The sequence below is a fragment of the Sus scrofa genome, chromosome 8, assembly GCF_000003025.6.
Source record: "Sus scrofa isolate TJ Tabasco breed Duroc chromosome 8, Sscrofa11.1, whole genome shotgun sequence".
Lineage (NCBI taxonomy): Eukaryota > Metazoa > Chordata > Mammalia > Artiodactyla > Suidae > Sus > Sus scrofa.
In genome coordinates, this window is record NC_010450.4 from 79,855,657 (window position 1) to 79,869,512 (window position 13,856).

At 38.3% G+C, this 13,856-nt stretch overlaps 1 long non-coding RNA gene across 2 annotated transcripts in view; it reads right to left on the reverse strand.

Moving 5' to 3' along the window:
• The window catches only part of LOC110262142, a 128,833-nt gene that overhangs the window by 46,266 nt on the left and 68,711 nt on the right, over positions 1–13,856 (reverse strand). Inside the window, exon 1 of one of the 2 annotated variants that reach the window (XR_002346741.1) lies at positions 11,276–11,386. The exons of the other annotated variant lie outside the window; for it this stretch is intronic. This is a non-coding gene — a long non-coding RNA (uncharacterized LOC110262142). Of the gene's footprint in view, positions 1–11,275; positions 11,387–13,856 lie in introns of those variants that run through there. 2 annotated transcript variants of the gene reach the window in all.

A 13,856-nucleotide genomic window follows, 5' to 3' on the forward strand; every position in this document is an offset into this window, starting at 1 on the left:
ATTTGATGTGGTGTCTTAACAGACCTCGTAACAACGGGAAGATGTTAGATGAAATAACCCCCACCCCACACACATGCCAATTTTCAAAGAGAAAAACAAACTCAACGTTGCCTATGTTGTGTGAAGATGAGAGGCAAAGACAAGTTGTCTGTGATCCAGGCTATGCAGCTAGCCCCTCTTTTTAATTTCAGCCTAGAGAAGAAGAGTCTTCTTGTTCTACTTGAAGTCAGGTAGACATGGTATTTCTGCCTTCCTCAGGTGAGGGTGGAAAATCCTCTCTGTGGTCTTCAGACCCCTCTAGAGAATTTTATGTTTCAGATAGAGGACCTGAAAAGTTATCTTTAAGGTTCCCAATTCCTCCAAGGTGATCAAGTCCTTATATAAACTGGTTATAGAGTAACTCAGAATTTTCATTTCTATTTTATTATCAGTATTGAAGTTTTAGGGGTTGAAGACAAGCTGGAAAAAACAAAGAAACAAACAAACAAAAAGGTAGCAGCAGAACACACATCACAACCTACTCCAGTGGCCACATTCTACCTCTCCTTGAGTCCACATTCTAGAACTCATCATTAAACTCCTAGAAACTTTCTATATGGTGATGCCCTGCCCTCTCATAATATGCTCATCATTGGTATTTTGATAAGTTTTCTTGCTGTCATGGACAAATGGAGACTCAAGCCAGAGCTCCATGACGGCCTGGGTCTAGGCTCCTGAAAGACCATTTCTTTTTTTCCTCCTCATAGTATTCCCAGTGCCTGGCATGTTGCTTGGAAAACAGGAAGCACATAATAAGTATTTTTTTAAAACAGAGGATACCAATACTGTGTACTTCAATTGCAGAATAGCAACAGTGATTTGAAACTCCTAGAAGTTCTAACTTGAGATCAAGACAACAGCAAAGCCGTGTCTTAGATGAAGATTAACCTACTGACTTTTTTCTCTGCTTGTTTCCACAGCCATTAGGTACTTCCTTCAGAGTAGGTTGCTCTTTGGTTTTTAATATTTCAATTGACTCAATTCATTTATTTTAAAAAAACCTTTTAAAAAGTATTATTTCAATTGGGTTCGATTTAAATATCTCTGAATTATTTCATTTATACAGCATTTTTGATCTCATGCCCTCAATGTCTATTTACATATGACTTTTTTCCTAGCATGGGGCAGGATGGAATTATCATCCCATATTTCAGATATTTCTGAAATAAACACCTGAAAATATATGACCTTCAGTAAATCACTCAGCCATGGGAAATTTGAGACTCGGGATCAAATCCATTATTCTTCTCCCAAGAAATACAACATATCCATCCTTTGATTTCTTAAAAATTTATTTTTTCTACTGTAACTTAGTTTCCTTCATGAGGCATCTAACTTCTGCTTACTAAACTTTAAATGAAGATGTTCATATGAATTGTTCCATCTACTTCTCATCAACTAATTTTCAAGGGGACTGGATATGGCCAGTTGCTTTTAAGCCAGTGCTAAAATAAGTTCTACTGAAGTCAATAGGAACTCAAGACAGGCATTTGATAAAAAATTTAAAGCCTCTGTAGTTATCTGATTCAAAAATGTGTAGCCCCTTTAGAACAATTAGAAGGACTACTGAAGGCTGGCAAGGGCATGCCACCCAGCTATTTCCATTTGAGAACCTGCAACATAGAAAATTATTTTGTCTAGACATGTTGCCCCAGATTGTTTATAAACACAAAGTTCAATAAGTTATAAACAAAGTGTACAAAATTGAGATGAGCCAATTTTTACTTTTAAATCAGACAATTCCATTTGTTTTTGCAATATTTTGTGGCGGCAGCTGACTGACCTGATAATTATTCCCACAAAAAAAGTGACCTTAACAAAGGAGAAGTTTCTAGAGAAGAAACCTAAAAAAAAACCCTTTTGTTTTAGGTTTATTTGTTGTTATTTTTCAGAATATGTGTATGTGTGTGTGTGTGTGTGTGTGTATAATTATTTGTGTTAAAGATGAACCAAAAAATCTGTTGAAACAAAATCATTTGAAGAGCCTAAGTCAACTTGCTTGAAAACATTCTGGCCTAAGGGGCACTTTTTTCAGCTTCATTCCTTGTCTGCACAAGGTTGGGCGTCCTATGGAATGTTGTTTCCAAAATCAGGATGCTTCATTTGTAATCTAAGTTAAGCCACCAAGGACCATAAATAGTTTCCTGACCTCATTGGGGCTGAGCTCCATGCTCTGTTAGCTGGCTAAGCAGAGCATAGTGAAGGGCCACCCAACCCTGCATATGTACATTTCCAGTGTTCACTGCCTGCATTCATGATTACAAGGAGACTTACCCAGACATGGAAGGAGTATCCTCTTTTCTGTCCTCTGAGTTTAGAAACAACATCTATGTCAGTGTAACGCCAAGTCTGAACCCTTTCTAATGACCCTTTCATGCTTTTCTCCCTGATTTACATTGACATTTTCTTACTTTATCACAATAACATTCAAAATTTCAACAAAAATAAAGATTTTTAGAATTAGCTTGTTTTTATTTAAAAAATATATTTTACCTCTAAATAGAATGAGATGGACAGTTTCGTTTCTTTATTTGCCCTATGAAGGCAGAAAGACCTCCCCTCAAATACTGGATGTTAACTCTACCAATCAAGAATTAATTTTTTTTTTTTTTACTTTTATCTTTATGGTAGCTTAACAATGACACTTTTCCTAATAGCGTATGTTAGTAAAAAATATCCAGGGAGAAAAATATCAACTCTATTGGCCCCTGACCATTGTGGTCTCTCCTTATTCCTTTCAAGCCAACTGCCAAATGTTACTTTCCAACATCATAATATTCTATAGATCTTTCTGCTTCGACATAATAAATCTCACCTTCTCCCTCTTCAAAATACTCCTTAGCCTTCTCACTAGTTATAAGAATCCCCAGAGACCTTCTTATTATTCTTCTACAGTTTTCTTTGGCAAGTCATAGCTATTTCCATCATATCTGCTTGATGGGATTTATATGTTTGATGGTATCTAAATCTGAACTTCTTTACTGAAAAATAAACTTTCTCTAAGTTCATGCTTGGGGGATTGTGTTTGATTTTCTGCATCAGTTTCTATAAGGTAAATTCAGCACACAGGTTCTGGCACCTGTCCAGGTACAAACATTCCCATTGCGAGGCATTCCTTATGATGGGGCTGCACTTTGACACCTCACCACCTGAGACTGATGAATCTTTTTCCAGACATTTTATTCATGTCTCTTGATAATCACCACTAAATTCTTTTTCTTAGACTTGGCTTGTCTTACATCATCAGAATCACTCCATGCCCAATTCTCTAGCTGCAACCTCTATATCTTCTAATCAGTGTGAACTATTTCTGCTATAATAAATCTTTCAGATTTAACATTTAGTTCCTTCCTCAAATCTTGCATTATCTCTCCAAAGCTTTCTTCAAGTGTCAAAACCTGTAAAGTATAAGTGAAGCTACTTTCCACTCTGGATCTGCAACCCACTGTCATGTACTGTCTTTTCAAGGGCCATGCATGTATTTGCCTGTTTCCATGTCTGTCATAGTTGCCCTATCACCATAGAGATATGACAGTAACATCCTTAAAGACGTAAAACTGATCCTACTAATTGTTTACTATTGCTAAGCATCATGAGAATGAACTACCACAGCTCCCTCTCTCAGCTCCTCCGAAATTCAGAGCTTTGTATTTCACACAACATTCTCCATCTCTTAATCTAGATCTCTTCAGATGAATAATGGATTCAATTAAGAACCTAAGCCAACTTCCTCAGGGCACACTAGTGATGGACACAGGAAGCTCACCTGGTATCCAGAAGTTGTCTTAGAGGAAGGAGATGCAGAATGGTGAACATGCGGTTATTGGGGTTAGAGAAAGTTGAGTTTGAATCTCAATTTTGCTGCTTACTAACTATATGATATTGTGCAAGAAACTTAAACTTTCTGAGTTTCATATTTTCCATCATAAAGTGAGGATGATAATAAAGCTACCCTCTTGCCATATATAACAACATGGATAAATCTAGAGGGAATTATGCAAAGTGAAATAGGTCAGACAGAGAAAGAAACAACACAGATCTCTCTTAAATGTGAAATCTAAAAAAAAAAAAGAAAAAGAAAAAGAAGAAAAAAACAAGCTCAAAGATACAGATTGGGAAAATTTTTTAAATAAATAAACTAACTTATATGCTGACATTTTGCAAATGAAGCACATTAAGCATAATACTTCCCATAGAATAAATACAAACAAATACTATCAATAGAATTTCACATACCATAGTTGATGATCTACAGTAAATAGTCTACAGTAGATGGTCTAAATCAGATTTTATTTTAGAGCAATATGAAGTATTATGACCAAGGATGTTTCCCAAAGAATATTTTCAATATATCTATGTTAATAATATATCTATGTTAATAATCATAATATCATGGAAATTTTCACAGTTGAAAGAGGCTCAGAGAGGTTAATTAGCTGCTGAGGCTTCACAGTTGGTTTGTTATAGAGTCTTGGACAAGAGCGCAAAGTGTCTGACTCCTGGTTAAGTGCTCTTTTGTTATACAGAACCGGAGGTGATGGACTCTTCTCTGAAAATTATTAATAGGTTTCATTTCAGGGGAAAAAAGAAAAAAAAAACACATGTATTTGGAAATAGAAGTAATTCTGCATGCTTAACTTGGAAAGCCAACTGAGTTGCTTTAAGAAGAAAAATGGTCAAGTTTTAACATAAAATGCCCATCAGCTGCCAAGGCAACTTCAGCTACAACAAATGTCGATGGTCTGGAAAAGGCTCCACTGTACCTCCTCCACTCAGCACAGACCTCTGTCTTATAATAGAGTCATTTCTTCTCATTGAACTTTTCCTTTGTTGTTATTACTGAGCATTGTAATTAAACATTCTTCCTGAATCTGCTTGGCAGCTGCCACTGTGTTCTAAGGAACCATTCATAGCCCTGAGTATTATTGTCCTAATCCTCTATTATAAAGAAAAATACTTTATGCCAAAAATCAGATACAAATACTGAAAGGACTTTACATTTTGTTTTCTTAGAATGGGTGTTAATTGACATACTGGGGGTGGGTATGGGTCCTATTCTTTAAGACACTAGGACCTCTGTTAGGTTAAAATAAGCATGCAATTTTGAGTTCTACTTGAGTTATATTCAGCTTATGTGTTAACTTCAACATAGCTTGGGAAGCATTCACTGCACTGAATATTCATATGGTGTGCATGATACAGACTCTGAACCCAATTTAGTAAATGAATACTTGTAATTTCACCAAATCCCCGCTGAGAGATTATTATGCAGATTTATGAAGGAATATCACTGAAGCAATTCTTGGCTATGTCTTCAGTCACCAAGGACTCAAAGTATGTAAACCTCAAAAAATTTCCAACATGTTCATTGCTACTGGTTTCATCTTCTGAACTTTTCTGACATTACCTCTCACTCTCTGTTTCATCTCTAATTTTCCCTTCGATATTCTTGCCCTTGAGCAAAGAGCCAGCATCATAACACCTATGAGCACTGCCAAGTTCCTCCTGACAATATCCTGGCTGCCATAATGCCAGCAATCTGTTCCAATCCTGTCACTGCAAAATCTCATTAAAGGCAAAAGGATGCCTGAACACAAGCTATAGGTACACAATAAGAGCAGGCTCACATGTCCAGGAGTGGCAATACCCTGTGCTAGGGCCCCCTGATATCTTCCAAAAAGTCACATGTTGGCAAAGAGTTGGCCTCAGAGAGCAGATGTACAAACTGCAAGGTATAGGTCGAATAACTCCATCCCCCTGAGGGATGTTTAACAGGTTATAGAGACCAAGTTCTGAACCAGCACATTTTCCCAAAGTCTTGTGCAAAGGGAGACAGCACAAGCTGGTTGAATAAAACCTGAAGCGTGTGCCAGGAGACCTGGATTCTGAGTCAAGCCCCACAGTGATCCCCTGGTCAATCTGGAAAAGTCATTTATAAACTCTCTGCACCTCACATTCTCATGTCACTGGGCTATGAGGTCTTCAATATTGATGATGATTTTCTAGAATTTACAAGTGGGAAAATAAACCCCATAATTTTATAGGTAACAAACCCCAACTCATACCACAAATTAGCAGGAAAGCCAGAAATGTGTACTTCCAAGAACACCATCTCATGGAGTGCCAAACACTTATGTCCATGCAATAGTTATGTTCAGATCTAAAAAATTATCATCACATCTCAGCAAAGGTGCAATGGAAGTTTACAGAAAAAAAATAATTTGGGGGTAAAGCTCTTCATTACAACTTGCAGAGTTATCTTAGTAACATCCACTTCTCTATCTTTACTTCCTTCTACAGCCCACTGGAATTACTTCTATTTTTCTGGGATTAAAACGAAAAAGATATTCCTGTAGTAATATATATTATGACATAGAGTTATGGTTAACAGATTGGGTTTTGGATTAAGCAGTTTATATTTCTAATCTCAGCTTTACTTTTTTAACTTCTTCAAGTCAAAATTATACTAGTACCTACCTCTTTGGGTAGATGTGAAAATTAACAAGATATTGGAGGTAAAGTCCTCAGCACTGGGCCAGGCACTCAGTAACGCTTAATAAATTTCAGTTATTATTGGAGACAAGATCAAGTTGGCAGAGGAATAAGATGCAGCACTCACCTCCGAAACACATAAAAAAAAAAAAATGTAAAATGATTCACACAGAGATGCTGGCAGAAGAACTTAAACCCCCAAAGGGCAAGAAACCTTCCACATAACTGAGTTGAACAAAAGGAAGAAAAAGAGAGAGAGAAAAAAGGAAATAAAGTAGTCAGGATGGACAAGCATTACTGAGAGGGAACAGTGATCCCTCTCTGGGAAGCCACCTAACCCATAAGGAGATCAGCGAGATGGAGAGGGAACCTCAAAGCCTTCAAGAAAAGTGCATCAGCTGGATGAGGACAGCAAAGAAGAGAGAGAGCCCCATGAAACACAGGTTCCACTGCCTCCAGACAGCACAGCCTAAGATGCTCAGTTGGGGGTTGGGCTCTGAGACTCAGGCTCTGGAAATCAGGACTTGGGTTGGCTGTGTGGAGACTGCCTGAGGGGCTAGGGAGCAGTGCACCAGAGCTGAGGGATCAGGGGGCACAGGAAGAGGTGTGTCCCCACAGGAAAAGCAAGGTGCCATTGTTGAGGAGGGTAAGAAGAGGGGCAGAATTCCACCAAAGGAATATCCTTCCTCTGTGCATACACTGGCCCTCAAACACAGGCTCTCAGGCAGCAGGGCACCTCTTGCACAGGCTATGGGCAGCGGGAGCAAACCACTGCAGCAATCTCAGACTCCAGAGGTCGGTATGACCTGCCACCACTAGGGGTTCATGAATAGGCACCACCCATGGCCCCAGTTACCTCAAGGGTCCTTGTAGAGAAGGGCACTGCAGCTAAGCACCACTCTTTGCTGCTCTCACTCTCCTGGGAATGCACAAGCCTTGCTGCTGCCACTGCCAAAGGCTCTGGACACTGCCTACACCTGCCTGAGGGTCACTGCCACTTCCCAGGGCCCTGCAACCAGGATCAGCCTGTTCCATCTCCCTGTAGGTCCTTGCCACTGTCAAGGGACCAGCAACAAGGCACTGGCTACAGGCCCTGCCCATTGCCTCCATCTCCCTGGAAGTACATGCAGGCCATATACCAGCATACACCCTATCAAGGGGATAACAGCCTGCATACCTGCACACACTTAGGAAAGAGACAGCAAATATCCAAACCAAAAGCAGCTCTCTCTCTCTCTCTCTCTCTCTCTCTCTCTCTCTCTCTCTCACACACACACACACACACACACACACACACACACACAAAGAAGCCCTCAAAAACTACCCTGGTGCCCTCCAGGTCTATAGTAGTTGGTTTCCCTAAACTCACAGAAAAAGTTTAAGCAATCTGAAGAAGCTCAGGAACATTCCAATTTAAAACAACAGGAGAATTCCCCTGAAGGAGCAAACAGGGACACACACCTATGCAATCTAACAGACAATGAGTTCAAAGAAGGGATAGTGAAAATTCTGAAGGAATTAAGAGCAGATATGAACAATAACACATATTACTTTAGAAAGGAACTAGAAAATATAATGAGGAGCAAAGAAAATTTAGAAAATTCATTTGTAGTGATGCAAGCTGGGTTAAAGGCACTGAAGAGCAGAATGAATAATGCAGAGGAACAAATAAGTGACTTGGAAACCACCCAATCAGAACAGCAGACAGCAAAATAAATTAAAAAACATGAAAGCAATATAAGAAATCTAAGAGATAATATAATCTATGCATAATAGGAATTATAGAAGGAGACAAAATAGAAAAGGGGATTGAAAATATATTTGAAGAAATTATGTCTGAAAACTTTCCAAATCTAAAGGAAACAGATATCAAGATACAGGAAGCACAGAAGGCCCCAAACAAGTTGAACCCAAAAAGACCCAGACCAAGACATATTATAATAAAAATGGCAAAAGTTAAAGATAAAGAGAGGATTCTAAAGACAGTAAGAGAAAAACAAAGAGTTATTTATAAGGGACCCCCCATAAGGCTATCAGCTGAATTCTCTACAGAAACATTACAGGCTAGAAGAGAGTGGCAGCATATATTCAAAGTTCTAAAGGGGAAAAATTTGCAGCCTAGAATACGCTACCCAGCAAGAATATTATTCAAAATAGAAAGAGAAATAAAGAATTTCTTCAACAAACAAAAACTAAAAGAATACAGAAATACAAAACAGATTTTAAAAGAAATACTGAAAGGTCACCTCTAAATAGAAAAGAAGTACCAAGATTACAAAGATGGAGGAAATGGAGGAAATCACAATTGGACAGTAATCATTTAAATAAGCCAGTATACAGATCTAAAAGGAAAAGGAAAACAAAACAAAACAAAACAAAAACAAAAACCTAATTGGAACAGCAAAAGGACAAAGATGAAAATGTAAAAATAAGGACATCAAAATCATAAAATGTGGGGAAGGAAAGTAAGAAAATCTAGACTTTTTAAAGAATGTATGTGAGCCTATATGACTATGAGGCTAAAGCAAGCAGATATAGGAAGGGGTAACATACCTGAAAAACAGGGCAACCACAAATCAAAACCAAACAATACAAAAATCAAAACTAAAAAGAGGACATAAGCACAAAATAAAAGGAAATCATCCAACCAAAAAAAGAGAAAGGAACAAAGGAAAAGCATAAAATTATCTAGAAAGCAAGTTTTAAAATGGCAATATATACATATTTATCAATAATTCCTTTAAATGTCAATGGACTGAATGCTCCAACCAAAAGACATAGAGTGGCAGACTGATTAAAAAAAAAAGACCCTGCAGAGTTCCTGTCATGGTACAGTGGAAACGAATCTGGCTAGGAACCACGAGGTTGCAGGTTTGATCCCTGGCCTCTCTCAGTGGGTTCAGGATCCGGTGTTGCCATGAGCTGTGATGTAGGTCACAGACACAGCTCAGATCTGGCTTTACCGTGGCTCTGGCATAGGCCAGCAGCTACAGCTCTGATTTGACCCCTAGCCTGGAAACCTCCATATGCTGTAGGTGCGGCCCTAAAAAGACAAAAAAAAAAAAAAAAGGAAAAAAAGCAAAAAGGAGCCTATAACATGCTGCCTATTATAAGAGACTCACCTTAGAGAAAAGGATACATACAAATTCAAAGTGAGGGGATGGAAAAAGATATTGCATGCAAATAGGAAAGACAGGAAAGCAGGAGTTGTGATACTCACATCAGAAAAAATAGACTTTAAAACAAAGGCCATAAAAAAAAAAAAAAGAAGGACACTATTTAATGACAAAAGGATTCATTCAAGAGGATATTACACACACACACACACACACACACACACACACATATATATATGTCTCTAATATAGGAGCACTCAACACATACAACAAATACTAATAACACCTAAAAGGAGAAATTGATAGGAATACAATAATAGTAGATTTTAACACTCCATGTACACAAAGGACAGGTCCTCTAGATAGAAAATAAATAAGGCAACAGAGATCCTAAATGGCACAATAGAACAGTCTGACTTAATTGATACTTTCAGGACATTAAATTAAAAAGAAAAACAAAACCAACCCCAATATACATTCTTTTTAAGTTCACATGGAACATTCTCATGGACTGACCACATACTGTGGCACAAAACTAACTTCAAAAGTTTAAAAGTTTAGAAATTATTTCAAGCATCTTCTCTGACCACAATGGCATGAAACTAGAAATCTACCACAGGAAAAGAAATGAGACAATACTGACTACATGGAGACTAAACAACATGTTACTAAAAAACCAGTGGGTAAATGAGAAAATCAAAAGGGAAATTAAAAAATAACTATAGACAAATGATAATGAAAACATAACCATTCAAAATCTATGGGATGCCACAAAAACAGTTCTTAGAGGGAATTTCACGGCAATACAGGCCTTCCTCAAAAAAGAAGAAAAATCTCAAATCAACAACTTAACCCATCCCCTAAAACAATCAGAAAAAGAACAAAGAAAACTTAAAGTCAGCAGAAGGAAAAAAATCATAAAGATTGGAGAGGAAATCAGTAAAATAGAGATTCAAAAACAATAGGAAAAAAACGAATAAAACCAAGAGCTGGTTCTTTGAAAGAGTAAACAAAATTGACATACCCCTGTCCAGACTCCCTTAGAAAAGAGAATCTCAGTCCCCACCTCAGAACAATGGAGTTGAAATCATCATTTTAATAAGTCCCCTGGGTAACTCATCTCGTGCATATTAAGGTTTGAGAAACACTTGCTCATATCATCTATAAACTGTAGTCTATACAAGCAAAAGACAGGTAAGGAAGGAGTTCCCGTTATGGCACAGCAGAGGTGAATCCAACTAGCATCCATGAGGATGTGAGTTTGATCCCTGGATGTGATCACTGGGTTAAGGATCTAGCATTGCTGTGTGCTGCAGTGTAGGTCGCATACAGACAGGTAAGGGAAGAGAGAAGAAAGTCTTCAGAGTAGTGAGTTGTCAGCTCAATGAAGGGAGGAGGCATGGCATGATTAGATTTTTTTTCTCTTCCCAAGTGGCTTTAATTAAATTGGGGGGATTAGGTAGTTGGGACACTGCTATGAACTGAATGTTGTGTTTCCCCAAGAGACATATGTTGAAACCTAATACCCAAAGCAAGTTATGCCCCTGGGAGGTGATTAGGGCACGAGAGCAGAGTTCTCATGAATGGGGTTAGTGCCCTTATGAAAAAAGACCCAGAGAGCTATTCACCCCTTCCAGCAAGTGAAGACACAGGGAAAAGATGCGTTTTCCTGAAAAGGAAGCCAGCCCTGGCCAGACACTGAATCTGTAGGCGCCTTGATCTTAGTCTTTCCAGCTTCTGGAACTGTGAGAAATACATTTCTGTTGTTTATAAGCCACCCAGTCTGTGCTATTTTGTTATAGCAGCCCAAACAGACTGAAACGGCACCAAATGAATCACTTGAAAAGATGAGAGATTTCTTCAAGAAGGGGAAGTTGGCATTTGTGCAGCTAAATTGCTGATCGGTTTGTGACCCAAGCATGAAGAAACTGGAGGTAGCAGAGTAGACGGAGAGGACACAGCCAACAGGGCAACCTGCGTGCCCTACGTTTTGAGGGGCCCAGATGCCTGAGTGTCTGTAGGCCCAGCAGTACCACTGGAGACAACTAGGCTTGAGCCACCATGGTATCCTGCCCCACTCCAGTGCTCCTGGGAATACAGATTCTCGGGGGAGGGAGCTGAGGGCTGGGAAGATGATTAGCCACATTCACTTACAGCAGGAAATGCTATCATGGAGTGGTCCCCGCAGGGCCTTCAGAAGAACTCTCCTGGACTCATGTTTGAGTTTTATTTTATTTTTTTCACCACACCCATGCCATGTGGAAGTTCCCAGGCCAGGGAGTGAACCCACACCACAGCAGTGACCCAAGCCACTGCAGGGACAATGTTGAATCCTTAACCCGCTAAGCCACCCGAGAACTCCAAGTTTGAGTTTTAAACTGGGCATATGTTTAACAATTACGAACAATGAGAAAGTTACAAAATTTTCTTTAGGTGTCATCCGTGAAACTACAGCAAAGAACAAAGATCCAAAATTGCAAGGCTGGTGGGGAACGACTGCAGAAAAATAAATGTGTTCCATGTCAGGACCCCATAAACTGAGGCTTCTCAATAAACTTCCTACTTAAAAAAATGCCAGCTAGTTATAAGACATCCAATAAAGGGTAGATATTATTATAAAAAGAAATGTTTAAAACCTACAGAAATATAATTTTCAACAATAAATGACTGGATGCATAAATAATGCTAGGTCAATATAATAGAATAACACACCAATAAACATTATCATGAAGATAGAGACAAAATAGAGAAAGACAGACAGACTGGCACATTATATTCTTAAATAAATGATCTGATATTTCTATTGATATTTCTATACATCTACATATATCTGGGAGGATGGATCCCATGGTATCATAAACAGGTTTTCAGAGAATTTGACTTTGTGAATGATTTTTATTTTATAATTTTTCTTATCTCTATCTTATATATTTTCTTCAATGTGTGTTTTCATCTTATAATTGGAAATAATTATTCCCTCATTTCATTCTCCAGATCTCTTGCTATAATTTTACCTCCATCATATTTCTTAGAGTATCCTTGTTTGGACTCACAGTTGTTTTTTGTTTGTTTATTTATTTTGTTTGTCTGAAGTTCACATGCTGCAGGAAGGGACCATTAAGAAAGAGTATGTCAGTCAGCCCATGCACAGATGATGTCTTTGTGTCCAATTGTGTGAAAACTCAACTACTGATTTTTCCCTATGTTCTAATATGTATCCATTACATATGTAGGCCCTATCATTATTGCTCCTCAATATCTTTATATATAAAGATATCAGATGTTTGCAAAACTTTATCTGATTGGCCTTAGATTTCCTAGTTCTAGAAACACAAAATTTGGGTGCTTTGACCCACCACGTCCTGTTTCATCAGTGAAACCTCCTTGCTGTTCTTCGTCTTCTCTGCAAACAGAAAGACAAGGCCTGAGTGTAGAGTGTTCCAGGCTTAGTGGGCCTTGCAAGGAGCTAACAGCATTTTCCACTGGGACTTTGTCTTTGAACATGAGAAAGTCAAGATGACATCCCATGAGTTTTTTTCCTTTGTAATCTTTGCTCATTTCCAAAATCTCTGGCTTTCTGTCCCTAAAGAAGACATGGTTAGAGCTGAGGCCATGTTGTGGTTGTCACTGTGTGTCCTGCCACATGTCTTAGGCATACTACAGGCTAAATTCCTATGAGCTGAATTCTTATGTATGTGAAAGCATAAAACTTTGAAAATTCATACAATCCTGTGCTAAAAGAGATAAAGATTGGTGTAAACACATAGAGAGTGAAGAATAAAAAGAAAAAGAGGTTTTTACAGAGTAAGGGTGCAAATAATGTTTTTTACTGAAATAAATAATTGCTTTTAGCTTCTTCTTTTATAACCACAATTTGGTTCTGTGTCTATGGCCTTTAGAATTTGAATCCTTCATCAGTGAATTATATTACTGCTCTCTTTTAAAAAAAAAAAAATTAAAATATAGTCGATTACAATGTTGTGCCAATTTCTGCTGTACAGCAAAGTTTCCCAGTCATACAAACATGCACATTCTTTTTCTCATATTATTTTCCGTCATGTTCTATCACAAGAAACTAGATATAGTTCCCTGTGCTGTACAGCACGACCTCATTGCTTATCCACTCTAAATGTAATAGTTTGCATCTACTAATCCCAAACTCCCAGTCCTTCCCACTCCCTCCCCCTTGGCAACCACAAGTCTGTTTGT